General features: G+C 51.3%; 1 protein-coding gene across 4 annotated transcripts in view; it reads left to right on the top strand.

The window, feature by feature from the left end:
* Positions 1-3,234: 3,234 nt before the first annotated feature.
* Positions 3,235-23,600, top strand: part of SMOX (spermine oxidase) — a 37,974-nt gene continuing 17,608 nt past the window's right edge. For 2 of the 4 annotated variants that reach the window (XM_059705631.1, XM_059705628.1), the window contains exon 1: positions 3,235-3,433. The gene's annotated coding sequence lies outside the window, so the exon portion shown is untranslated. Of the gene's footprint in view, positions 3,434-6,292; positions 6,310-23,600 lie in introns of those variants that run through there. The other 2 variants (XM_059705630.1, XM_059705629.1) reach the window with 2 other exon arrangements.

The following is a 23,600-nucleotide window of genomic DNA, read 5'->3' as shown; positions in this document are numbered from 1 at the left end:
AACCTGGGAATGTGCCCTGAACGGGAAATGAACCAGCAACCACTTGGTGCACAGCATGATGCCCAACCAACTGAGCCACACCAGCCAGGGCTAAATTTGTGTGTGTGTCTGTGTGTGTGTGAACTTACTGTGTGCCTGGCACACAGTTCTGGGTCCATTTACCTTGTAATTGTAAACAGTACTCTGACATCACCCTTTCTCACTCTCCATCCCTGTGGTGGTTTGGATGCCAGGGTTGGGCATCTGATTGGATCACATATCATTGGATCACAATGATATGTGCTCCAATCAGAACCAACTTGGTGTAACCTTGATTTTTTTGCTGGGATAGTTGAAAGAAGTGAGGTTTTGGGCTGTGAGGATGGAGCCTAGAGCAGCCATCTTGCTGCTGCAAGAAACAGAGATGAGAGGTGAGGAGAGGAAGACTAAGTTTTGATATTTTTTGTGCCTCTTGGTGCCCAAATAAATTATATCATTGGAGTCTTCTGTTATGTGAACATATAAATTTCCTATTTGCTTACACCAAGTCAATTTGAGTAGATTCTCATTATTTGTAAACTGTCAAGTCCATATATATATATTAATGCTATTTTTTAAATTGAATTCAGAGAGGAAGGAAGAGGGAGATAGAAACATCAATGTTGAGAAAGAATCATTGATCGGCTGTTTCCTGCACAACCCCTACTGGGGATGGAGCCTGCAACCCAGGCATGTACCCTTGACTGGAATCAAACCAGGGACCCTTCAGGCTGACACTCTATCCACCAAGCCAAACCAGCTAGGGCTATATTAATTTTCTGCCGGGGTCCAACCCCAGAAGGTCCAGGGGTCCCCAAAGGTGTGGACGGAGTCGGTGAAGAAGGAACGACACAGAGGCAGCGTTCAGTTGATCAGCAGCCTAGCCAGGATCTCTAGCCAAGTTCTGGTCAGGATCTCTGGCAAAGTTCTGGTTAGGATCTCCAGCCTGGTTCTGTGTCCATGTTCTCTTGCTAGGTTCTGTCTCTAGGTTCTGTCCAGGTTCTCCAGCCAGGTTCAGTCACCAGGTTCTAGTCAGGTTCTCTCGCTAGGTTCTGTCTCTAGGTTCTGTGGCCAGTTTCTGTCCAGGGTCTTTTGCCACGTTCTCTCCAGCGAAGTTCTTCTGTCTCTAGGTTCTGTGTCTAGGTTCTGTCTCCTGTTGTCTTGTTACATCTGTATTTATACCAGTTGATTCCAATCCTATCAATCTCTATTCCAAAGGTTAGGGCGTTTCTTATCTCCATTCCAGGGAGTAAAGATTATGTAGCTTAAGCATGATTGTTCGTAATTAAAGTGATTAATTACCCGCCTGGCACTTAGTTAAGGGGTTTTATTCCCTCCCTAACTTCAGGGGAAAATCTCTACCTGGGGAAACAACCTTTCTCAGAGAGGTGACCTTGGTTAAAACACATAGTGCCAAGAAGGTGAGCAAACATATTAAGAACAGTATGCCATAATGCCAGGTCCCTTGAAACAGCAAGGATGGACCAGCTCCCGGCAATTTTCTTATTGAATATTCATAATAAGTCTTTGGAATAGGTATTATGTATTAACCCCATTTTATAGATGAGGAAACTGACACACACACAGAGGCCACATGGAGGCAGAATTCAAACCCAGGAAATCTAATCCTGAGAGCCCACTCATAAACATTCTGTTCTCCTTGGTGATGGAAAAGGATTCACAGAGGGATGTGTGACATCTAACCTAACATTTAACTCCAAGGGGACATAGGGGTTTGTCAGGAGCAAGGGGGAAAGACTTCTAGGTGGAGGGGATAGCTTGGACAACGACAAGGCCTTTTCTGCGAAGAAGAAACCTCACCTGAAATTCACCATGTACATGCCCTTCAGCATGTTGTGGAGGACAGACTGTTCCTGGTGTGACCGCTGCCAGTCCCACCAGCTAGATCCTGGCCAGAACAGGGATTGCTTCCTCAAATCCCCCCAGACTGTTTAATTCACCCCTTCCCAGTAGCCCATGTGTGCTGGTTCATGGAACAGGCCTTTGCCCTAGCAAGCATGTAAGGCATTTGCCCACTATCTGGAGTCAGTCACCAACCAGTATCCTTACCCTTCCTGCCGGGTCCTATATAATTCTTTAGGGCCTGCCATGTGGTGAGCAGAGAGCCATGCCTTCTTGCCACCCCCGAAGATCAGCCTGGCATGTAAGTTCCCTTACTCTTGCCTGGGAAATTTTCCCAACACCTGTACCCAATCGGTCCCTCCTGCAGAGAAGCATCAAAACCCCTTACTGCAGGGAAACCTCTGTCCTCCCGGCCTCTGTACCCAGGGGTTCTATGCTCTGCCTTGGGGCCTGGTGGGTTCATTGTGGGGTCCGAGTTGGGTGAGGCACACTCCTCAGTCTGAAAGACAGTTCCCCTGAAGGCTTGCACCCCTTGGACTGGGTCTCTATCAGCCCCAGGAAGCCCAGAAAATGCTGACAGGGCTAAACAGAATGAAACTGTCAGAGCCCCTGCTCCCCCCTCCTCCAACTGAGCAAATGAAAAACTGCAAGGGACCAGAATCTCAAACAGAAACCAAATAAATAATTTCCAAAGAATTCTGATTTTAAAACAAAAGTGACCCTGACATTTGTATTAGCTTCGGTTTTTATAAAATCAAGGATGAGGCAGTGGGTACCAGCAAAGGATATTTTCTTAAAGAGGCCACTTCCACTCACAGTCGTGGGCTGCGAAGGGACAGGCGGTGGCGTTTTGGGTGCCCCATCACCCATGGCTGTTGGGCGTTTGAGATCGATTCTCGGAGGCTGGGGGGTGGGGCGGAGGGTGCAGCAGGGGTGTTGGGGAGAAAATGGGTTTCGGGGTGGCCCTTGGGCCCGAGCCCTCTGACCCCAGCGGAGGGTCTGCGGGGGTGTAGGCAGCTCCAGGAGGAGGAGGTGCCCTTTCCTTCCGAAAGGTAAACTCCGCGGGTAAACTGAGGTCCGCGTCCCGGCTCTGCTGGCCGCTTGGGCCCTGTGTTCCGCCCAGCACCGGGCTGGGCCGGATACTTTTCTTTCGGGGATGGGTGGGGACTTTGGGCGCTCAGCTTGGCCAGGGGAGGGGGCGTGGGGCCCGGGTGGGGAGCGCTGGGCCCAGAGTTGGAGGTAGGAGCGCCCGGCTTCTCATCCCGGGCGGTCGCCAGTTTCCCCGCCTCCGACGGGGCGGGACGGGGAGGAGCTGCGCGCGTCCCCGCCCAGAGGCGGAGCGGGAGCCGGGCAGGAGCGGACCGGGCGGGGTGGGCCGGGGACGCGAGGCGGAGCGGGGCCCCACACAGGCCGCGGCGGCTGGCTCGGGCCCCTACGGTCTCGGTGGCGGCGGGAGGAGGAAGCCCGGCGGCTGGAGAGGAGGGGAGGCGGAGGAGGTCGAGGCTGGAGCGCCGTTCGCCGCAGACTCACTTCCCCGGCTCAGCAGGGAAAGGTATGGAGAGCCCGCTCCCCGCTCCCGGCCCCCGGCCCCGGACGCCAGGTTCTCGCTCCCGGCAGGCAGGGGCTGCGGCCGCCGCGGGAGGGCGAGGGGCCCGGAGCGGCCCCGAAGCCGCGGTCGGTGCGGGGCTCCCGCGGCCAGCGCGCTCGGGACGGAGGGCTGGGTGTGCGGCATTCCCCGAGGCTCGAGGGGAGCGGTGGGCGCCGCGCCCCCTTCGCCCGCGTCTGGGGAGGCGGTGGTCGGGCCCGGGGGTCGGTGATCTCGAGAGGGGGCTACGCGGGCCGGGCGAGCGCGCCGGGTTGGAGGGCAGGCTGGACCCCGCGGGCTGCGTGCTGCCGGGGAGCCCGGGGCGGCTGGTGGGCGCGCTTTGTGGGCGCAGACAAAGCCGGGCGCCGACGCTCCGCGACGACTGGGGCCGCCCAGAGAGTGGTCGCTGGGGAGAGAAGAGAAGGCTCTGGGGCCAAGGCCGGGACTAGGGGAGAGGCCGGGCCGCCCTCCCTGCGGGCGTCTGCGGTGGGGGGACGCCAGACAGGGTGGGAGCAGCTCTCGCCTATGGGCCACTAGCAGCTCACCGGCTGCCACGGGCTTGGCGAGAGCCAGGCTCAGGAAAGGGGAGTGTGTTGGAGGGCTCACTTTGGGGGAGGGGCTGAGGGACGACTCTGTCCTGGGGGTGGGGGCTGGGCTTCGGTGGGACCGGTGGGGGGCCCGTGGACCCCCTCCAAGCTTGCACCAGGAAAGGGTACGGCTTGATATGATAAGCCTTGTGGCTGACACATATGATGAGATATGTCCACAGGTTGTTTGCGGAACCTGCTGGTGGTGGCACATCCCGTGCCAGTCTACGGGAGGGCCACTTGTCCTAGCAGTGAAACAAGGCAGGCGCCCCGGGGTGTGTAGGCATGCATCTGAGAGTGCGTACAGTGAGGGTCCCGCAGCTGCACTCCGCTGCATTCCACCCTCTTCGCCTCCCCTTCTCTCTCGTTAGGGACATGAAGAATCCCAATTCCTGCCACAGGCCTACGCCTCCACTTGGGCTCGAAGGTGCTCTGCTCCTGTCCCCCATTCTTCAGTGACTTCCCCTCTCTCCAGTGTTAGAAGGGGCTTCTCCCCCCCACCCCCCGGTTATTCACACAGTGTAAGAACATGCTTTGGCACCCTCCTCCATCACACCCTGCATTTCCTAGTCCCCCTTTTGCCTTCATCCCTCATTCTCCCTCAGCCACAGACCCACCTCTCACAGCAAAGCTTCTCCAGAGAAGCTCTGTCCCACCATTCACTGAAACTGCCCTGGCACCCCCTCCCCCCCTCCACCAGTCAGTGTCTCCAGTGATTTCTACACCCCCACAAGCAGGTTTTCCTTGACCTCCCTTGGTCTTGTTGAAAATTCTTTCCTTCTAGAGCAGGGGTGGGCAAACTTTTTGACTCGAGGGCCACAATGGGTTCTTAAACTGGACCGGAGGGCCAGAACAAAAGCATGGATGGAGTGTTTGTGTGAACTAATATAAATTCAAAGTAAACATCATTACATAAAAGAGTACGGTCTTTTTTTTTTTTTTTTTAGTTTTATTCATTTCAAACGGGCCGGATCAGCCCTTGGGCCGTAGTTTGCCGACGGCTGTTCTAGAACCAATAATCTCTCTTGGCTTCTCTTGATTTTTTTCTCTTTCTCTGCCTAGCCCTTCCTAAGTCATTTTTGGGGACAATGTCACTCAACTTTGAATGTTGGAGGATCTCAGGGCTCAGTCCTCAGTCCCCTTCTCTTCCCCAATTCCCTTATGTTGACATATACTCCCCTGCCCCCTCCAAACCCCCCACCCCCACCCCCCACCCCCAAGCTCTCATTCTTTCTTAGGACTTTTAAAATCAAGCATTGATTTACAAACACCAAGATCTTAAATGTACATAATTTTCATTCTCATGATTTTAAGTAGCAGATTTTATCTCTAGCCTATCTATCCAACCACCCATGTGATGATTTATGGTGTCCTGATTGTGTCAGAGGTATGAACAACTTCATATGGATGAGACGGAACCCTGACGACAGTCCCCAAACACAATCCTCCACAGGCCTTCCCATCTCAGTAAACCCAGCTTTAAAGACAGGAAACCAGGTGGCATCAACTCCTCCCTTTGCCTCCATCCCCACAACCAATCCAACAGCATATCCTTTCAGTCCTTTCTGCAAATTCTATCTCAGGCGTGTTCTTTAAGCTCTGACTCCACTGCTATCACCCTGGGCTTCTGCCTCAGGACTTTTATGTCATACCTGAATGCTGCTTTAATCTATTTTAATAAAGAAGTATTTAGGAAAATATTGATTAAGATACTCTTGTTCTCTAAAACCCTCAATAGCTCCCTATTGCACATAGAATAAAATCTCAAAGTTTTCCCTGGCCTATGAGACCCTTTATGATCTGGCCATCTCTGACTTCCTCCCGCCTTATCTTGTCCCTATGTCTGCTTCCGGACATCCACACCTGAATCACTTTGCCCTGGAACATCCCAAGCTTTTTTCTGTCCTGGTGCCTTTGCTTATGCTGTGCTCTTTGCCTGTAATGTCCTTCCAGGGTTTTCTACTGGGTTGGCTTGGCTCCTTATTTTTCAGGTCTCAACTCAAACCCCTTCCCAGTCTTGGTAGAGGGCCACCCCCCAGCCCATAATTCACCAAAGCTCCTGTTTTACTGTCTTCATTATGTTGATCACCGCCCATAACTGTTTGTTACAATTATCTTTCTACTTTGCCTGGCTGGAACCTTGACTGGGTGGCCCACTGCTGTATCTGGAGCATCTGCACAGTGCCTGGCGCACAGCTGCTGCTCAGGAAATCTTGAGCCAGGTGGGAAGGTTGGCGTTGGGCGAGGCAGAAGGAGGTGGGTATTGCAGTCAGCGCAGGAGCCCCCTTAAAACCTCAAATGACCCCTAACATTTTATTTTATTTCCATAAAAGCAGTTGTGCAAATGGCTGTAACAATCTGAGGCGTGTGCAGAAGGGAAATGGAAAAGGTCAAGTGTCTCGAAGGTGGGCCTGTAAGCCCAGGGGGAGATTCGGGAGCCTGGGGGATGTGGAGTCAGTGTGGGTCGCTGTGGGTTAGGGATAAATGACTTCCTTTGCTCTGTTTGGTGGGCGCCCAGGCTAGGTTAACAGAGGGGTGTGTGTGTGTGTGTGTGTGTGTGTGTGTGTGTGTGTCCTCTAACTCGGGAGATGGGAATGGTCTGGGAAGCGGGGGATTTACCTCAGGCTGCTCTCTGGCTGCTGGGTGCCCGTCCTCGGCGGACAGGGAGTTGGAAGGGTGGGACAAATGGGCTGGGGGTCTCACTGTTAGACCTCTGTCTTTCCTCTTTGCGCAGAGGAGCCAGCTGAGAATTGAATTGTGTGGCTGGTGCTCCCAGAATGCAGGGCCAAGAGCCAGGGGAACTCAGAAATAGAGGCAGGGGAGCTGGGCCCTGGGCAGGCAGACTGGTGAGGAACCGAGGTAACACTGTGAGATGAGCGCTGGAAATAGGGGCTGGAGGTCCAGATCTAGAGCTGGGCTGGCATGTCTGAGAAAGGCCTTGGCCTGGGATGGTTGGGAGCAAGGAGGGTGTCCTGGGTGGGAAATCAGGCAGAGGACAGGAGGCTGGGCAGGGTCCTGCTATATACTCCGGGGTGCCAGGCAGTGTTTTAAGGACTTTGCAAATATAACTCTTTTAATCCTTTCACTAGCTCTATAAGGTAGGTCTTTTTTTTTTTTAATATAGTTTTATTGATTTCAGAGAGGAAGGGAGCGGGAGAGAAAGGTAGAAACATCAATGATAAGAGAGAATCATTGATGGGCTGCCTCCTGCACGTCCCCTACTGGGGATCGAGTCCGCCACCCAGGCATTGCCCTTGACTGGAATCGAACCCGTGATCCTTTAGTCCGCAGGCCACTCTATCCACTGAGCCAAACCAGCTAGGGCATATAAGGTAGGTCTTACTGCATTTAACAGATGGGAGGACTGAGGTGCAGTCGTACAACACAATAATGACAGAATAAGGATATGAACCAGGGCAACCTGGCTCCAGAATCCATGCTGTAGCCAGCGGTCGGCAAACTGCAGCTCACGAGCCACATGCAGCTCTTTGGCCCCTTGAGTGTGGCTCTTCCACAAAATACCAACTTCTGCGCATGGGCCACGAAGTTTCAATCGCAATGTACATGCGCGCCCGCACGTGGTATTTTGTGGAAGAGCCACACTCAAGGGGCCAAAGAGCCGCATGTGGCTCGCGAGCCGCAGTTTGCCAACCACTGCTGTAGACCATCCCACTCTACCACTTTTCTCATGCCTCTCAGATATGCACCAGCTGAAGGCTTCTTAACAAGCAAATGGTTTTTCCAGACTTGCAGGATGACATGCAGGCTGCATATCTTGGAGACTGGGGAGGTGGGAAAGAAATCATAACCTCTAAGGTAGGAGGGATCCTTGCTCAGCGAGTTTCTCTGCTTCATGTCCTACCTTTTCTTCCAGGAGAGGGGCTCAGCCCCAGGCTGATTAGTTAGGCATCATACACACTGTGATATTAGGGTGCTGGGGAGATCAACTTCTTCTGGTACTAAAACAGCTCCCTGCTTGACATGCCACCATTAGAATGCCACCCCTTTGGGTTTAGCACTGACCTCTTCCTCTGCCTCTGGGGAGCCCAGGGAGGTCAGGTAGGGGCTCTAACAATAAACTGGCCTGGTTTGGATTCCATCTGGAATGTTGTGAGGTAGAGCTTCAGACTTGGCCTTGGAAACCTGGATGGGGGTCAGAGTAGGGCTGGGTCAGACGTGGGAGCCAAGCTGGGGGAACAGAGAAATAGGAACAGAAAAGAGCTTAATCCACTTCATGGTTGGGTCTGTCCTTACCTCTTTTTGTCTGTCCGTAAAATGGGATTAGAGAGGCTTTATTCCTTCGCTCCCCAGCGGTTGTGGAAGCCAGGAACTCCTGAATGTCTTCTTGCAGGCGCAGTATGAAGGAGGGCTTCCCATAGGACACCAGCTCTGAGGAACTGGGCCAGGAAGGAGGGAGCCAGGAGGTGTGGCAGCCCTGTCCTGCAAGGCTTTCCTGTTTGGTCATGAAAAGATGCCTCTAGCCTTAGCCAGTTTGGCTCAGTGGCTAGAGTGTCGTCCTGCAGACTGAAGGGTCCGGGTTCGATTGTGGTCAAGGGCATGTGCCCAGGTTTCAAGCTCAATCCCCAGTAGGGGGCGTGCAGGAGGCAGTCAATCAATGATTCTCTCTCACTGATGTTTCTCTCTCTCTTTCTCCTCCCTTCCTCTCTGAAATCAATAAAATTATATATTAAAAAAAACACACACACAAAACGATGCCTCTGGACAGGTGACTTGGCCTCCCAGGGGCCTGGCTGGCTGGCCGAGCAGAGGTTTGCTGATCACACAGGGATGGAGTCCCTTTTCTCCAATTTCTGAGTGTCAGAGTTTAAGGGATCTGCTCATCTATGTTGGCAGATTCTGCCAGCTCACCAGGAAAAGAGGAAGGCAAAGTTGGTGGCATTCTCTTCTGTATTTTGGGAAACTGAGGCACAGAGCAAGCACACTGCTGCTGGAAGCTCATCAGGCCCATCGTTTTGGGAAGAGTCCCTTCTCTGGCAGGGAGTATGCAGGAGCTTATCCACACTGCCCGAGTCCTTGTCTGCTGGGTTGAGATGAAAGCTGTGGCAGAGCCAGAGGCTGGCAGACTGGAGCTGAGGGTGGACTTCTTGACAACTGGACATGGTCCCTTGTTACCTTCAGGCATCATTTGACATCTCCTCTGCCCCAGCCCAGTGTTCACAACCACTGGCCACACAGGATGGGATCCTCACTCTCCAGGAAATAAGAGTGAGCCATGCCAGGTGTGGTATAATGAGGTGCAGTTCCGACCAGCTTCCTCGAGGAGGTGGAGCTTTTACAGGGTGCTGAGCGACTTTGGCCAACAGAGGAGGAGTTGGCATTCCCAAGGTGGAGGGGGAGCCCAAGCCTGGAGTAGTGGGTGGGAGGCAGGTTGGGGAAGGCCTTGACTGCCAAACTTCGGAGTCTGGACTTGATTCACTAGGCCCCTGGGAGCCACTAAAGGCTATGGGTGCAATGGCTTGATTAGAACAGTGCTCTATAAAAGTGCATCTCAAACTTCAACATACACCTGGGAAGTTTGTTAAAAGCGCAGATTAGAATCAGTAGGTCTAGGGTAGGCCCTGAGACTGCATTTCTAACAAGCTCCTGGGTGGTGTGAAGTAGCCAGTGGCGGGAGGGTGTTCCATGGGCCAATCTTTGTGTATTAAGGGCTGAGATTATGGACTCAGGCCAGGCAGGTGCAGGGATGGGTGCCGGTCAAGTGAGACCTAGAACAGGTAAAGGGGACCATCCAGGCTCCTGTGGATTGTGTTGGGGGAGGTGTGGGGACTGCCTCTGTGGGGGCTGAGGTGGAGGTAGGGGATAGTGTAGAGGGTGCAGGGTGCTGGGAAGTGGGGCTAGGTGAGAGGGGGTGTCTGGGGCTTGAGTCTCAGGCCAGGAACCAGGACTATCTCCAGGGTGTCTGGCAGTGACGAGTTCCCAAGACTATAATAAGGTGTGTTAGGTGACTGCCCTAGGGCAGGGTGACATGCAGGCGGCACGTAGGCATCTTATCTGTGCCCACAGCTGAGCCCAGCCCTGTGGGTAGCCAATCTGGGGTGAGCATTCTTCCTCTATCCAGGCTTGGCCCAAGGAGATTGGGGAAATAGCTGACTTCAGCCCCAGACATATAGCATCTTCTCCTAGAAGCCCCCAGAGTCTCCTCAGCGTTCGAGCCATTCCCTCCAGCAGGTGCAGCGTCCCTTATCCTGGCCTGCATTCTTGCAGCCACTGTGAATGGTTACATGAGCTGCTGCTGTTGAGGTCTTCTCCCACTGGGCCTCTCCCTGGTGCACCTGGAAGTAGGGAGGCCTAGATGCTTCCCTCTGTTCCGACCCTGGCTGGGCCACTACAGGCAAGTGTCTGCTCCCCTCTGAGGCCTCAGTTTCTGTAAATTGAGGGATTCCATCCTCTCCCTGGGGAGCAGGGGAGAGGGTCACAGGATTTGTTGTGTAGAGTATGGCTTCTTCCTAGAATGGCAGCTGAATACATTTTAATTTTGGTTTAATATTAGAATTTGAATGCTAATCATGGAGCAGAATGAGCAATTGGCATGAAAGAACTGTCCAGTGTGCTTTGGGGTCTCCCAAGGCCCTTTGCTCTCTGGGCTCGGCATGGCCTGGGGTTCGGTATCTTAGGGCACTGATCAGATGAGGTCTCTTTAGACCCTGGCAGGAGGGTAGTCAGTCACCTCACCCAAAGGAAGGTGGTACGGTTCTGCTGCCCTGGGCAATGCCAAGAGGGGCTCTCAAGCTGAATTCCTCAAATATCCCACACACTTCCTAAAAGGACTGTAGGACTCAGTGTCTGCCTGGGTGCCCCTGCTATGCCACGCTCTCCTGAGGGGGCGGGAGGGGGCTGCATTTTTCAAAGACTGCTCTGAGAAACTTCAAATAAGGGTAGAAACTGGCAAATTCACTCCACCACACAACGGGAGGTTCAGAATGCTCTTTAAGAGAATTAAAGGCTCTGACAAGTCCTGCAGAAAAGAAGCCATTTGGTGTTTCCCAAAATGATTTGACCACGGATATCTTTTTTTTTTTTTTTCCAACTTCCTACTATCCCACCAACCAGGAAAACACCCAGTGGGAAGGGCTGATGTGGAAATGCGCTGCTCCATGGAAGACTACAAACATGGGTAGCGTCCAAGTCCAGAAGTGCCAGGGAGGGAAGGAAGGTTGGGTGGATAACTTCCTAGGGGAGGTGGACTTGGTGAGATGGGTACCATTTGGACAGTCACTGGAAGAAAAGGACACTGCAGAAGGAGGGATGGCGTGGAGGGACATGGGTCAGAACCAGCTCTGGGTTCTCATGGCAACAGTTCTGCTTCCCTGGGTGGGTGAAGAAGAGACCTGGGAGGACCTGTCTGGTGCCTAGGACCCAACAGTGGCCAGGCCCGGGTCTTTGGGATTCTGGCAGTGCCTCCCACCCCACTGCTCCTGCCATCTCCTCACTCTGCAGGTTCTCTCCCAGCTGTTCATCTCAGAAGAGAGCGGGTTGTGTCCTCTGGGCAAGAAGCTAAACCTCTCGGTTCCTCAGTTTCCTCATTTGTACTGTGGGACTAACATTATTTCCCTTGTAGGGTTGTTGTGATCATTGAATACGTATTGGTTGCTCTTAGTGTGGCCTAGGAAAGGGGACAGAGGTCAGGGACGTGAGAGGCACAAAGGCCAGCAGAGGGCATGGTGAGGCTTGGGGTGGGGTCCTGATTAGACCAGAGGAGGGGTCTTCCGTAGCGGAGGAGGAAGTGAGGGCGAGGGTAGCCAGGACTGACTTCCTGGAGGAGTGGCGGGCAGGGTAAGGAGATTTGGGCAGAATGAGGAGATTTCACAGGCCACTTTGGGCCCTAGGGAACTGGTCTGGGTGTGGGAGTCAGAGGATCTGGTGGGAATGGTGGGTGGGTATAGGAGAGGGGAGCTGAGGACAGGGAGGAGATGTTGGGGACCTGCCTTCATTCATTAGACTATGGCAAACCATTGAAAGTTTGTGTTTATATTTTTTAAATCCTCACCTGAGGGAATGTGTGTGTGTGTGCATGCGCATTATATATATATGTAATTGATTTTAGAGAGAGAGGAATGGGTGGAGAGAGAGAAAAACATCGATGTGAGAGAGAAACAGCGATCGGTTGCTTCGGTTGCTTCTCATATGCTCCCGAATGTACCCTGACTGGGGAATCAAACCTGCAACCTAGGTGTGTGCCCTCACCGGGAATCGAACCAGAAACCTTTGTGGTGTACAAGATGACGACGCTCCATTCAGCTGAGCCACCTGGCCAGGGCCTGCCATCGAAGGCTTTTGAGCAGGACAGTGGTTTGATCAGAGTAGTGTTTCGGTGAGAAACATGACAGAGGTGTGATGGTGGGTTGAAGGTGCAAGACATCTACTAGCTGTGCCCCTTTACAACTCAAAGCATGGGTAGGGGTCAGGTTGCTTATATGACCCTTATCCTCAGATTCTCAGAGCTCTGAGTCATTTTCCCCAAAAGGTTGGGAATCTCATCCTGTTGCCTTCCTGGAAGGGGTGTTGCAAGTACAGGAAGCGGGGAGGGGGAGTTCCAGGGCCCTTGCTCCCTTCTCCTCCTCCCCTGTGGCCGGTGGGGACCGTCCTGCCTTGCTCCTTGCTACACCTCATTTCCTCTGGAGTGTGAGGACTCTTTGTGCAGCAGCTCGGGGGGGGGGGGGTGATGGGGGGCGGTTACGGGGGGGTGGCATTTCAAACAGTGACCCAGGAGAAGTTGCTTCAATGGTACAAAGTCGGGCAGAGCGGAGGGCCCTGGCAGAGGATGCCCAGTGAGCCTGCCCACCCAGCCCAGCCACACTCTCCTGTCCTGCTTTGCCCTTCTCTTTCTTTTTTAAACAGCAGAGTCCGGGGCTTTTCTGGCTCTCTCTGAACATGCTGGGAGGGCGGAGAGGGAAGAAAAGCATTTAGGTTCAGCCAGAGCAGGGTGGCTTGGCTGGGGGAGCGCAGCACCCCTGATATCCCAATCCAGATTCCTATGTCCTCTAGCTACTTCTCGGAGGAGGGTGTAAAGGAAGGTGTGATTTAGCCCAGCAGAGGAAGCACTCGGAAATGAGTTGTAATTTATTAGGAACAGAACAAAGAACCTAGCCATCCCCTGCCAGCTTTGTACCAGGCCCTGGCAGACCCAGAGTGCCTGTCCTCTCCTCATCATGCCACACTGGTAGTACCAGCAAATGATATGTCTGGGTCTCTAACCCAGGTTCTAGGACATCCGGTCCAATGTCCATTCCTCATCTCAGACCCCTCAGAGCCTGTCCACAAACCTTTAACCATGCCTTCTCACCACAACCAGACCTCACTTCTTCCCCCCCTCCCCCCCAAGCTAGGCCAACCCAGCTCCCCAACTTCCTGACCCCAGGGAGGAGGGGCTGCTGGATGCTTTCGGAACTGCAAAAAGCTAGACCTTGAGTCAGCTAGATTTTAAGATGACTCAAGCAGAGACACTCAGGACCATCAATGAACAAACATTGTTGAGAAAGCTTTTTAAATGAGGCCTTTAAATGTTAAACATACAGATCCCCTTTGCTCTCTTTTTTGGAAAACTAATTTAAAAAATCATACACAATTAATGGGAAATTTTTGATTTAATATGAAAAAGTAACACAAGACAATGAAATGGACTCCTTGGTTTTTAAAAAAGAGTAAAACCTGAGCCTTAGTATCTTACTAAGTGAATTTTGGAGTGCCTTATTTTCGATGGCAGGCGTGGGACTTCTCTTGACCTCAGTTTCCTCTTCTGTAGAATGGGGATATTGACTGAGGATTCACTTATACGTACCATGTGAAATGCTTAGCGCTGCGCTCTGTACCTCAGATGTGCTTAGTGAAAAATAGCGATAATGATGATGATCTATAATAATAAAAGTGTAATATGCAAATCGACCGAATGGCCGAACAGTGGAACAATCCGTTGGATGACCTTCTGGACGACTTTCCAGACAAAACCAGGGCTGTGAGGGCTGAGCCCCTTGCACACATTTTGTGCATCGGGCCTCTAGTAGAATTATAAGAACAAGTATTTGTGGTTTTTTAAAATCTGTTTTTATTGGTTTTTTAGAAAGAGAGGGAGCGAGAGAGAAACATGGACTTTTTATTGATTTTTTTTTTTTTTTAGAAAGAGAGGAAGGGAGGGAGAAACATCGATGTGAGAGAGAAACATGGATCAGTTGCCTCCCACAAAACCCCCCCTCCTCAGGGATTAAGCCCTCTACCTGAGCATGTGCCCTGACCGGGAATCAAACTGGTGACCTTTTGGTGCGTGGGACGACATTCAACCAACCGAGCCACACTGACCAGGCAAGCATTTCTTGATTTCCAAAGCTGGTGAGCTCTTAAGTCTCTCTTTGAATTCAACAAAAGGACTTGAAGAATATGTTTAGTATCCAAGCTGTGTCTTAACTCCATAGGTGTTTTATGGGTTGAATCATGGGTTAAGGACCAACGTGAGCTTTTCGAAATGAACACCATTGGCTTTTCAGACCTGGTTCCAGCTCCTGCTGGGGTCCTGCTTCACTGTCGAACTTAATGGAGAGCCCTTTATTGATGGTCCTGTGTTAGGAGATCCTGTGTTAGGACTTGTTAAAAGACCACAGTTACACCGCCCTGTAGTTACCACGCAGGGAAAATCTTGGGCCGTTGAGAGAAGAGGGGACGATCTAGAGCAGGGGTGGGGGCCATCTGGCCTGCGGGCTGTCTAAGGCCCATCAATCATTTGGTCTGGCCCTGCCACGGCATTAGGGGCGAGTTAATGAAAAGTTTCACCCACGAAAGCAGGCTAATTTTTAAGTTGATAATTTTGTATGGGCCTGCAAATGATGTTATAAATATCCAAATGGCCCCTGGCAGGAAAAAGGTTCCCCACCCCTGGTCTAGAGGGTAGCAGGAGTGAGTTGCTCTTAGAATTTATTTTTTTTTGTGTGTAGGCATAGCAATTAGACCAGCATCCCTGTCCCTGTTTTTGAAGGATAAAACCAAGGGCCAAAGGGTTGTGGCTTAGTGTAGTGCCTGGCAAACCTCGAGCAAGCCCCTATGGGACAGGGAGACTCAGGCAGCCCACTGACCACCCCACCATCATCTGGGCAGGAGGCAGGTGGCAGCCCTTGTTTTTGGCAGTGCAGCCAGGTTGAGCCGCTAGGCTTGGGGATGCCTCCTGCCGGACAGCCCCGAGTGCCTGGCACAGTGTGTGCAGTGCCAGTCTGTGGGGAGGGGTGAGACAGTAGAAGTGCCAGGTGGAGGGCAGTCCGTAGGCCTGCTGCCCCTGGAGGCCATTGGGGGCCTGAGAACTGAGCGAGCTTTGGGCAGAAAGAGATGAGCTCAGTGTTGTCAAGCCCTGCTCTGCCCTCACTTTATCTGGGTGGCCTCCATCACATCTGTTGACCACCTTGAGCCTGCTCCCTCGTCTGTAAAGTGGGCACCCGGGTGTTTGGGAGTATTAAATGTTGCCATGAATGGAGAGTGCCCAGCTCAGGGCCTCATAATGAAGGACTCCATAAATAGGGGTTTACTGTGTGGTTCATTTGGTGGCTGCATTTTTGGGGGATGTTTTCCTTTTTTCCTCTTGTGATCTTGCATGCCACCTTCACTCTGTGATCTGTGCTGAGTGGGGGCCATAGGAGAGGGAGCTTTGTGGGAAAAGAGTTCACAGTGAAGGGGGCCCCCCTCCCCACAAATGCTGCCTGGACCCAGCAAGCCTTGGACACTTAGCTCTGCCATGTGGCTGCAGTGTCTCTTTGGGGGCAGAGAGCTGGCAGAGGGGGGACCCGGTGGCTCTAGAGAGAGGATGGGCTTGCAGGAGACCCCCTCCTCCTGGGGGCTGGAGCTGAAGCACAGTCAGGCTTTGTGCAGAGTCACGAGGGGGCCGGCAGAGGGGAACTGTGCCCGGGCTTGGGCTTGTCTCACAAGCCTCAGTTCTTGTCAGTGGTTTTGAAAGAGTCAGTGGAAAGTGCTGACGGGGCAGTCCTCCTTCACCCCAGAACTGTGGGGCTGCGGCTCCTGGCAGGGAGAGGGCAGGAACCTGGCAGGGAAGCCACCTATCATCTGCCAGCTCACACCTCCCAGGCTTCAAGTGCCCCAGGTGCAGAATGGGTGGGTGTCTGTGTGGAGACACTGACCCGGTCAGGAGCTGGTCAGGACAGCGCCTGCAGGTGATGCCTGATAGAGTGGGGTTGGCAGAGGGACTGAGGTTGTGTGTTGCGGGGTGTGCTGGGCCTTGCCATGGGAGGTGGCCTCGGGAAGTGTTCCCAGTGCTGGTGTAGGCTTGAGAAGAGAACTGGGTTCCGGAATGAGACCATCTGGGCTCCCCTCCCACCTGCAGGTCCTGCCCTAAGTTGTTTGGCCTCAGTTTCTTGTCTTTCTTACCCCACAGGCTTGTTGTCAAGGGGAGAGGGATGACCTGTTGACATAGAACTTGTCAAGGTTGGTTCCTGCGGAGTCATGACTGGTTGCCCAAGTCATCCTTGCCCTCATCCCCACATCCTGTTACTCAGCAAGTTCCCAGAAGGTCACCATAGCACTTCTCCCTCTGATCCCCTGTGGTCACTTCCTCTGCTCCATTGTCACCTCTTCAGAGAGGCTTCCCTGACCTCCCCGCACAGAGCAGCTGCGTCTCCCCTCACCTGCTTTGCTTTTCGTGTGGCACCTGTTACCTCTGATTGGTTAGATCCTCGAAGGGGAGGCTGTTGTTGTGTCCGAGTGCCTGGCACAGAGTAGGGCTCGCTAAGTTTTTTGTTGTTCTTATTTTTAGCGTGGTAAAATAGACATGACTTAAAATTTACCATTTTAACCATTTGTAAGTAGTCCCTTCTTATCCATAGGGGATATGTTCCAAGACCCCCAGTGTTTACCTGAAACTGTGAATACACTATATATACATTGTGATTTTTAGTATACATACAGACCTATGATAAAGATTATAAAGTAGATGCAGTAAGATTAACAACAATAACTTATAATGAAATAGAATAATTATAACAATATACTATAATAAAAGTTAAATGAATGTGGCCTTTCTCCCTGTCAAGTATTTTATTGTACTGTATGTCCAGTGTGGATACACTGGATAAAGGCATGATTCACATCCCAGGCAGGATGGACTGGAACGGTGTGAGATTTATCATGCTACTCAGAAGGGTACACAGTTTAAAACGCATGAATAGTTTATTTTTGGAATTTTTCATTAAATATTTTTGGATTGCAGTTGAATGTGGGTCACTGAAACCTGGGAAAGTAAAACTGTGCATAAGGGGGGACCCCCAGGATGCCCTGTGCCCAGCCCAGACTGCTCGCCGCATCGTGCATTGGCTCTGCAGTGCCTGCACTGTTGCTGAGTGACCATCCTGCCCACCTCCCACTTTCTCTGGATGGTTGGGACTGCAGGTGATGCCTGATAAAGTGGAGGGGCCGTTCTCCACATTCCTCTACCTGTAGGCTCTTGTGCAATCTGGGGAGCTGGGGCCATTCTGCCCTTTCTCTTGTGTGCCCCATGGGGGTGTGCTTACATGTGTGGCTGACTGGCTTGGGGAAGCTCAGGGCAAGCCCTCCATGCCTGCATTGCGGCTTGGGTAGTGGCTGCTGAAGCTTTGGAGGAAGGCCAGGTGCGTGGCCATGTGGGGCTGGCAGGGTGGTGCGTGGAGGGAGGAAAAGCGGTATTGAGAGTTGATCTTACTAGTAAAAGCAGCACCTCTGAGTCTTTGCACATACAGTTCCCTCTGCTGGAATTCATTTCTAATTTCTTTCCTAGAAATCTTCTCTGACCCCTCTCCCTGCCCCATTAGGCACCCTTCCTCATCCTCTCCCACATTGTTCATTACAGTCCTTATCAAACCCTTATCACTGCATGTGATACCTGTGAGTTAACTGGCTGTGTACCTGTCTGTTTAACCCATTGCTGTGTTCTTCCCAGGGCTGGGAGCCTAGGACCCCTTAGAGAGCAGAGCAGGGGTGATGTAATTCCCATTTTTTTCAGATGAAGAAACAAAGTCTTCCCCAAGATCACTCAGAGCTAGATCCCGTCCTGCACCCTGGTCCTCTCGAAGGAGCAGTCCCCCAGGGCAGAGGTTGGCCCTGTCTAGCTTGAGATGATTTATAGACTTGGAATGCACAGGGCCTAGGGAGCTGGGCAACTGTGGGGAGGTGGATAGAGGGAGACCCTCAATTTAAGCTGGGGGTAGAGGAGTGGAGCTTGGACACTGCCTGGCTTGCTCTTCTCTCTGTCTCCTCCTGTCTTGCATAGGCAGACGTGATATTTCTGGGTAGGCCTGGAGCCTGCATTAGGAGCCTGCTATACATTAGCTTCATGTAGGACCTTTAAAAAAAATATCCATGCTGGGACCCCAACCCCAAACAGTCTGATTTAGATGATCCAGTGGGGGAGGGGAGGAAGAGGGGGGCTGGATATCAGTCTTTTATAAAAATCTCCACTGGCTGGGAAGGAATTCCTGTCTCCTGGGCCTTGTAAGTGGTAGGGGCTGGGCCAGGCTCTCTGCTCACTCCACCCCAGACCTGAATTTCCGAAAAGAGGGAGCTGGGGCCCTGAGTGAAATGGGGAATTTGCCCTGGGTCCCCATCCTGGGAGTGTTCCCCAGGGAGAGAGATTTGATGACTATATTAGTTACCTAGTGCTGTGTAACAAACAACCCCAAAACTTAGTAGCTTAAAACAGCAGTAAACATTTATTATCCAAACATTTAGTATCCTCACAGTTTCTGTGGGTCAGAAACTTGGGAGTGGTTTTGTTGGATGACCTTCTCTCCTAATCCTCTGTTTCTCCCCTGTTGTCAGATCACAGCAGTGCCACTGTAGGGTGAGGTGGTCTCTCCGAGGCCTGGAGGTCATCATCGTATAGTAGGGCCTTTGACCTCTCTATTGGCTGGACTTCCCCCTGCTCTTAGCACATTTGGTGTCCTGGCCCAGTCCTCCCAGTGGTCACCCCCCTAGTGTGCAGACTCGGGCCTGTAGGAATATAAATATACCATTGCTGTTACACGCCCGGTTGTGGGCTAAGCACTCTGCATTGTCACACTCAACCCTGTGAGGCGGGTATTCTTTATCCCCTTTCACTTGATGAGGAAACTGAAGCTCAGGTCATTCGTCTGATAAGTGGTAGAGAGTCAAACCACCGGTATTAAAAAACAAGTGATCTGGCCCGGCCGGTGTGGCCGAGTGGTTGAGCATTGACCTATGAACCAGATCACTATGTGATTCCCAGTTGGGGCACATGCCCGGGTTGCAGGCTTGATCCCCAGTGTGGGGCGTGCAGGAGGCAGCCGATCAATGATTCTCTCTCATCATTGATGTTTCTATCTCTCTCTCCCTCTCCCATCCTCTCTGAAATCAAGAAAAATGTGTATTAAAGAACAAATGATCTGACTGCAGACCTGTATGAAAACCATGGTGCTATAAGGTGTCCCCTAAAGAGGGGACTATTTATCAAGTTACATCATCAAGTGAAACACAGTAAAGTATGTTTTTGTGATTATGTTTGTGTGTATCTGAGATTCTTCCAGGGGCATGGTGACTTGGGGGCTTCAGAACAGGGTTGATATATATTTATTTATTTTAGTGTATATATATATATATATATATATATATATATATATATATATATATATATATATATATATATATTTTATGTTTGACAGTATCCAGATGTCTCCCTGTGTCCATAGGCTATGCATATAAGTATATAAGTTTTTTGGTTTATTTCTCCCCATCCCCTCTGAGATATGTTGTTCTATGCTTCCATGCCTTGGGACTTATTTTATTGGTCAATTTATTTTGTGCATTAGATAGATTCCACAAATAAGTGAGATCCTGTGATCTTTGTCTTTTCCTGACTGGCTTGTTTCACTTAGCACAATAATCTCCAGATTCATCCATGCTCTCTCAAAGGGTAAGAGAGCCTTCTTTTTTACAGACCCACAGTATTCCATTGTGTAAATGTACCACAATTTTTTTTATCCATTCATCTACTGATGGGCACTTGGGCTGTTTCCAGATCTTAGCTATTATGAATTGTGCTGCTATGAACGTAGGGGTGCATATATCCTTTCTGATTGTTTCTTAGGATATATTCCTAGAAATGGGATCACTGGGTCAAATGGCAGTTCCATATTTAATTTTTTGAGGAAACGCCATACTATTTTCCACAGTGACTACACCAGTCTGCATTCCCACTAACAGTGAGTGAGGGTTCCCTTTTCTCCACATGCTTATCAGCCCTTGCTGTTTGTTGATTTGATAGTAGCCATTCTGACAGGTGTGAGGTGACACCTCATTGTCGTTTTTATTTGCATCTCTCTGATGATTAATGACCTTGAGCATTTTTTCATGAGTCTGTTGGCCATCTGTATGTTCTTTTTGAAGAACTGTCTATTCAGTTCCTCGGCCCATTTTTTTTAATTGGGTTTTTATCTTCCTTTTGTTGAGTTGTATGAGTTCTTTATATATTTTGGAAATTAACCCCTTATCAGATATATCACTGGCAATTATACAGTAGGTTCCATACAGTGGGTTCCCTTTTCATTTTGATGTTGGTTTCTTTTGCTGTGCCGAAGCCTTTTAGTTTGATACAGTCCCAATTATTTCTTTTTTCCTTTGTTTCTCTTGCCCTAGGAGATGTATCGGTGAAGCTTCGACTACATGAGCTGTCTGGGATTTTGTTGTCTATGTTTTTTTTTTAGGATTTTTATAGTTTCTTTACTGACATCCATTTTGAGTTTATTCTTGTGTATGGTGTAAGTTGGTGGTCTAGTTTCATCTTTTTGCATCTGCCTGTCCAATTTTCTCAGCAACATTTGTTGAAGAGACTGCCTTTGCTCCATTGTATATTCTTGCCTCCTTTATCAATTATCAATAGACTAATGGTGTGGGTTGATTTCTGGGGTCTCTGTTCTGTTCTGTTGGTCTATATGCCTGTTCTTGTGCCAGTGCCAGGCTGTTTTGATTGCGGTGGCTTTGTAGTACAGTTTGATATTGTGACCCCTCCAACTTTGTTCTTCTTTCTCAAGATTGCTAGGGCTATTTGGGTGGTGCCGTGATTTTGAGGCTGGTTTTCTCTCGAGGATCAGCCCTTTTAGGAGAACTTCCTCCCAGGGAAGTGAGTGATTGTGAGTACCATTTCATATTCGCCCTCTTGTGCCCACAGCCTGGGGTGCTGTCCCCAAGGGCAGTCTGGCACCAATGTAGTAAACCAGGATAGTGACGAACTTTGTGGTTCCTTACAATCCTGTGGGTGCTGACTTCCTGGAGGGGGGGTCCCAAGTTGGAGTGTCAGGCACTGCTTAAAAGGAGGGAACCTAGGCCCTGGGTGTCTCATCCTAAAGTTTGCTTAAGGGAGCCATAGTGAAAACTGTGCCTTTAGGACTTTTCTCAGAGACACAGGAGACTGGCTAATAGAGTCTGGGATCAGGGCCAGCCTTGTTAAGGGTAGGAGAGATTATTTCCATTTTACAGATAGGGAAACCAAGGCTTCAGCCAATGGACTCTCCAAAGGCCGCACTGGTTAGGGGCAGAAGTTACTGTCTGGACAATTTTATCTCCTCCAGGCGTGTCCAGAGGTGGCATAGTCATCATATAAAACCCTGACCTGTCTCTGGGCTGAGGGGGAATGGGATTTGCCTGCTTCTGTAAGATCTGGGATCTTAGTGGAAGAATGTGGGCCCTGCTGGCAGACAAGTGACTGCCTATCCTGCCAGACAGGACATCTACGGGTAGATGCACACACAGATGGGAAACCAGAGCATGAGGTTGGAGATGGAAGCTGAGCTCACATTTCCAGGGTGTCTGGCCCAGATTTTTAAAGTTCATAGGAGATGTTTAGAAGCCATCAACACCAGCACTTGATCTGCTCTATTGTCAGAGCATGATCCACTCACATGCTTTTGCTGAAGGTAGGATCTCTAGGGTGGAGTTTGGGGTAAAGCTGTTGGGGTTGGTATGGGAGCAGGAATTCAGTCGTAGGCTCTGTCCTGGCCCCTCTCCACCTCTGTTTCTCTTTCCAGCCATCAAGACTGCGAGCTGAACGTTATGCCCATCAGAGACCTTACCCTTTCTCTGGCTTTTTTCCATGTTTGCTTCCCCCTCCTCTGTCCCCAAGTAGGCTTCTAGCCAGAGGCTGGTGGTCTTCAGGGTCTGTCCCTTCAGGCAGCAATAAGCTGAGGTCCTGGAACAATCCACCTGGGTCTCTCTGGCCTTGCAGAGCATCATGGGAAATAGAGCCTGGTCCAGAGTGCTCACCTCTCCAAGAATGACACTAATGCTTATGTGGGCCATGCTGTTGGCCATGTCCCTCCCAAATGTATAGTCGAAGGCTGCCTCTCTCCACGTAGTACAGGCTTCCCACTTCAGAAAAGGCTTACAAGGACTTTCAAAGCTGTTCTTTTAGGGACTTTACACATCTGGCTGTGGGGAAGAGATGTGGCTAACAAAGACGCTGCTTGGAGAGAAGTGTGAGTGCCAGGAAGGATGATGGGCCCTCCCCAGAGCTTATTCCTCATCTTGGTCTCGAGGGGGCATAGCTGGTGGGAGGGCTCTACGGAATGAGGCACCCACGCCTTGTTCCTTTTATGATCCCATCTCTGATACCTGTCCCTACCCCCGGAACTGGGTAAGTTGAGACAGTGTTGAGAGTAGTCTGATTGATGTCAGGATCAAGACAGAGAGTAGTCTCTTTGGGAACTTTTTCCTTTTGTTCTCTCTCTGAGTCCCACCAGGTAGCTGAACCTGTCCCCATTTTATAGATGGGAAAACTTGAAGACTAAAGGAGGCAGTTACGCATCTGATGGGACTTAGACATGTGTGTCCCGGAGGCAGGGTACAGATGCTGTGCCTTTGGGGTGAGTGCAGATGTGTTGGCCAAGTATTTCCCAGAGAAGGTGTCACCTGGCAAGGGAGAGACTGAGCTGGGGCCTGGGTCTCTGGGCTCCCAGGCCCATGTTCTCTCCCTCTCCTTGTGTCTCCTGGGCTCATAGGCTGTCCTTGTCCTGTGTCTGCCTCTCCCACTACTCACCCCCCCCCCCCCCCATCAGTCACTGGCCAAGCCTGGCTCAGCTATCCTGCCTCTTTCACTTCCTGATTGGCTGGGCAGGGTGAGGAGGACTGGGGAGGGTCTGGCTAGGAGGAGCTCAGGCCCAGCCCCTTCCTGGGTTGAGGGGTAGGAGGGGCCTTGCAGGCAGACACAGAGCCCCTTTGTCTGGGCCGCTGTGCAAAGCAGCTGGTCTGGGATTTCTGGGTGTTTTTACATCTGAAGAATAATTGCATTGTCTGGGGGCCCCTCGAGAATCCAAATCCCTCCCAGACCTGCCAGGCAGTCCAAAGAGATTCCCTTAAAAGCCCCCCTCCCCTCCTGTTGGAAGCTGAGGCAGAGAGTTCCCTCCAGGGAAACTGAGGTAGGGCTGCTGCCCTCGAGCACTGAGCACTAGGAGTATCCATTGAGAGGAGAGACTTGGAATTCCCCAAGGTTGCTTGGGGAGGGTGCAGGTGGTCCCCACAGCTCACAGGAGCTTTGGGGGTTAGAGGAAGGGAGAAGA

The sequence above is a fragment of the Myotis daubentonii genome, chromosome 8 (assembly GCF_963259705.1).
Source record: "Myotis daubentonii chromosome 8, mMyoDau2.1, whole genome shotgun sequence".
Lineage (NCBI taxonomy): Eukaryota > Metazoa > Chordata > Mammalia > Chiroptera > Vespertilionidae > Myotis > Myotis daubentonii.
Note: the sequence above shows the minus strand (reverse complement) of the source record. Positions and strands in the feature narration are given on the sequence as shown.